Source organism: Corylus avellana, chromosome ca11 (assembly GCF_901000735.1).
Source record: "Corylus avellana chromosome ca11, CavTom2PMs-1.0".
NCBI lineage: Eukaryota > Viridiplantae > Streptophyta > Magnoliopsida > Fagales > Betulaceae > Corylus > Corylus avellana.
In genome coordinates this window covers 18973662-18978301 of record NC_081551.1, presented here as the reverse complement: position 1 = coordinate 18978301, position 4640 = coordinate 18973662, and the positions used below count along the sequence as shown (strand labels likewise).

The window sequence follows — 4640 nt, the reverse complement described above, 5'->3', positions numbered from 1 at the left end:
GTAACTAATAACCCTAAAAACTAAAAAGAAACTCCTTCAAAAAAAACATGTTCAACTTTACCACACATTTGCAGTTGACTTCATTAAGGACATCTATAATTTGAAATTCGCCACATTTTTGCAGTCCAATCCAGCCCCTAACGGCACTCCTTACATCCTAAATCATAATAAATATTCAACATTGTACCACAAAATTAGCTTTCCTAATGCAAATGAAAGACTATTATATCAGGTTAGAATTTGAATTTAAAATTATTGCAAAGCAAGTGAACAAAATGAGCTATAGTGGCATTTTACCTTCCCCACCTTCCCCTTAAAAATGGAACGAGGTCCAAACCGGAATCGATGAATGCAAAGACCTGGAGCAAAATAGCTCAAAACCTACAAAGGTAAAAAACAAAACAATAATAAGTATATGCAACAAGTAATATGTTCCCAAAGTTTCTATCTATTGTATAAATTTCAACTTTTAGTTATTCATCTCACCCGTAATGTTACAACAAGACTTCCTATACGTATTGCGCCTAGATGATAATAAAAAGCTGGAGGATGTGACCTAAACGTCAAATCTTTTGATGAACATGATTCAAACAAATCATTTGACAATAACTGCAAAAAACAATGGTACCCACATGTAGTATTTATAATGTCAAAAATAATCCACATTTATAATGTTTAGTATTTTTAAGTGAGCAACTACCACAACATCCTAAATGCATAACAGTAGAATATTTTTGTGCAACAGTCAAAAGAAATAAAAACCACACACGAGTTATACATACCTTGATCTCGGCTTCAAACCGCAAGTACATAATTATAGTCCGCTAAATAAATCAAACATTAATGTTATACAAGCATTAAAAATTATAATACGTAGCAAATTGAGTTCAAAAAAGAAAAATTTGAGCTTACAGTGACTGGAATTAGTTCCAAATGTTCCAAAATATCAATCAACATATGTATTATTTGATTTTGAGTAAAATATGAGGCTTTGTTGTTGGTAGGAGTTATTGACACTACAACAAGAAAAAGTAAGAATTCAATTGAATTTCCACTCTTTCACCCTTTTTTTTTTTTTTTTTTTTTTTCTTGGAAAAAAAAAACAAAACAAAATAAGATAGATTATGAGCAAGCATACTCAAATATCTTTCTACTAATGACAAACCCCCTGCTTCAGAAATCTCAAATATGATTTCTCTTGGCATCCTTTCCTTATTCAGTGCTGAGAAGAAGAAGAAAAAAAAAACCACAATCAATAAAAATAATTTTTAGAAATAAACATGTGCTCTTATATGTCATATCAAATGAATAAAAACACAAAACAATATTGAATTAAATTATATAAAAAATAAATCTTGGTTTGCGTACCCATATTAATCCAACTCAGTATTTTTTGTGTGAATCCATCTTCATCTGACAAGAAATACTTCAGACGTTCTTGAGAAGTGTTGGCTATTTTAGACAAATAAGGTTTAAAGGGGCCATACATTTGTTCCCAAGTAAAGCGACATAGCCGAGGATCTAATTTTGTAGCACAAATATCATTTTTGTATCTTTTCGCAGATTCCATCAAAGAGTTGGCTACAACATTAGCCCGCCGATGTGTCCACTCTACTTGGATACGATTCTCGTCAATGATATGCATACAACGTTCAATAATGTTCTGTAACTCCTTTGAAGTCATTGTGTGTAGTGGACTAATGCCTACAAGCTTTTGACACAAAAAGGCAGAACCAAGTTGAACCACACCAGGTAGCCATCCTCTTTCCTTTAATTCAAATAAAGCCAATTCTAGTGCTCTTGCCTCAGCCATCACTATATTATAATTAGGGTTTTCATCATTTTTTGCCACAGCCTTCCTCATAGTGTGATTTTCAATTCTTGTAACTTTTGTACGCCGTAAAAGATGTATGCCACGATGGTCAAAAAGCACTTATCTTAAGAAAATGTGTTGTTTTGAAAGACTCGCATATAGGTTAAGTTTAAATTTTTGGGTCATTGTTGGAGGTGACCATTTTACAAATTTAACTTTGGAAGTACGTTCTGAAAAAGAAAAAAAAAAAAATTGTAGTCAAATTATGAAGAAAAAGAAATAGGAGATCAAATTTGCATTTTCTAATTAAAGACATCAACGCATTGCTCTTTTATATATATATATATATATATAATTTAAAGAAATTTAAATTATGAACAAAAATATTGCTACAAAAAAATTAAAGTTGAAAAATTTGAAGGACGGAAAAAGAATTAGCTGTCGATAACATGCCCTTCAGCCTATAGCCTATAGATAGATGAAATATAATTGTACTTCCCAAAAGACTTCCTTTTAGCCTATAAGACTCTTTCTTGTTTAAATTATACCTGACGGAAGAATGGAGCCTTTTATAAGGCTCTTGTTTGCCAGTAGCTTTCTGTAATAGCAGGTTGTTGCAATGACATTCTGGATGAATCGGCTAATCTGAAAAATGGTACAAATCGGTAAATAGACACTTGAATTTTCTTAGAGGGAAATTATATCGAGAATCAAATACAAACGACTTCCTAATATTGATTAGTCAGAGAATCAAATACCTCATCTTTCATGTTGGATATGGAGAGCCGTCGTCTTTGTGAAGCAGAACAGGATAAACTACTTGCCACGTCGAAACACAAACACAGGCGCTCAAAATTTATATATTTGAAATTTTCATACTCCATCCATTTCACACCGCCGCGAGAGAGCGAAACAGAGAGAGCGTGAGTCAGAGAGAGAGAGAGAGCGCGAGAGCGTGAGTCTGAGAGGAGGGAGGAGAAGAACGCAGGAGTCTGAGAACTTGCATGCAATCTGGGTTATTAGGTTTAGGACTTAAGAGTAAATTCAAGCGGAGCGGGTATCCGAGATTTTTTTAAAAAACAAAAAAGCGCGACCCGACCCGCCTAGAACGGGTATTCGAAATGTTACCTGGGACCCGCGTTTTTATTAGGGAAAATGGGCGGGGCGGGTAGATGCCCACCCATTTATTTTGTAAGACAAACTTTGGTAATCTGCCATTCACGTCTTTCCTTTCCTTCTTCTCCAATTTCCACTCTCTCTTCCCTGATTCAAATTCAACCATTCTTATCCATAATCTCCGCTCAATCGACGCACACACGAGCTCACTGATTGTTTGTTCAATTGTGTTCTTTTTGTGCTTCAGAGTCATTTTATACTGTGAAGAGAGCTGTGCCATGGAGTGATAAGGAGAAAGATTTCTCATCTGATGAATACTCGTCTTCACATAATCACATTCATACGTTGGAGCCGAAGAAAGGCGAAGGATCAATCTAAAGCCAGCCAACCTTCCAAAAAGAAAAATCCTCCGAAGGTAACAGTTCTCGATGTCTCTCTAACAAATTTGTTGCTTCATATTTTGATTTTTCTTCTCTCCTCGAGCGAATTAATGTGGATTGTGGTTGGACTGCTCGTTGCTCAACCTTAATGCTTGTGATTAATGGTTGTGTTTGTGGAAATGGATTGTAAATGGAAAGTGTTATTGCATTAAAGATAAGCTCTCCACTCAAAGGTGGGAGAAACCGCTTACAAAGTGTTTGATAGAATTTCACAATGAATTCCCCAAAAATGGTTAGCTTATTAGTTAATTCAAGGCTATCTCTATCGATAGATCATAACTTATCCTAACCTAACAAGCAGCAGAACATCAAGTAACTAATAGAGCATATCTCCAGCTTATCTCCTTCTAGGTCTCCTGCTCCTACTAGATCTGTCAACCATCAGTCTTGAGTGTGCCTCCAGTCCACCAAGAGAACCGGAAGACAAGAAGTGAGACTGGTCATGGTCTACTTGCAAGGAAATTCGTTAGACTAACGAGATTGAAGAATCTCATGAAGAACGAAGAAAACAAGGGCTGCAATAACCCATAAATGGAGAGTGACTGACAAGTGTGGAAACTTGGAAAGAGAAGAACCTTACTTTTCCTCTGAAGGAGAAGAGGAAAAGAGAGCATGGTCTGGCTAGCAGGGGAAAGAATTCTGTACTTGAAGAAGAAACGATGTTGTTAAGGGAGAGTGGCCTCGATTCTGGTTTTGATACTTGATCCCTTTTGCTTGTAGTCATGACCCATGAGTTTCTTAATGTAAAATATGTAAAAGCTCATTTCTATATGGTCATTATTGCATTGAAAAGATTGGATTGTGACCTATAGTAGCAATTCTAAGATGACTTTTGAAGCATTGTCTCTTGAAATTTGCATTGTTTCAGGTTACCAGATTACTGAGAGCCATGTCCATCTAGGTATTATTCATGTGAACGTGAAGGATATTCGGTTTGGGGCTCTATTTTATTTTTTTTTATTTTTTTTTATGGGACCTATCTAATATTTTCTAACAGTAGCTGGAACTGTTTTTGGAAATATTGACACAGCATTCTTGATGTCCTTTTATTTTTCAGTATTTTTCTTTTTGAGTTGACGTTTGGTTGTCGTTTACACCCAACTCAAATATTTTCATCCCAAGTCAATTTTTTTTCAACCCAACTCAAAATAATACTTATAATAATAATTTTTTTTTTAAAATAAAAATAAAAAATAAACAAAAATAAAAAAGGAAAAGGAAAATTAAAAGGTAATAAAAAATAAAAATAAAAATAATACCCAAGGTGGCCA

The 4640-nt window shown here is 34.6% G+C and overlaps 1 long non-coding RNA gene across 1 annotated transcript; it reads left to right on the top strand.

Annotated features, from left to right (window-relative positions):
• The first annotated feature begins 3020 nt into the window (after positions 1-3020).
• Positions 3021-4209, top strand: LOC132166225 (uncharacterized). The gene is made up of 2 exons (XR_009438551.1): positions 3021-3344; positions 3706-4209. It is a non-coding gene; the product is annotated as an uncharacterized LOC132166225 (long non-coding RNA).
• The last annotated feature ends 431 nt before the right edge of the window (positions 4210-4640 follow it).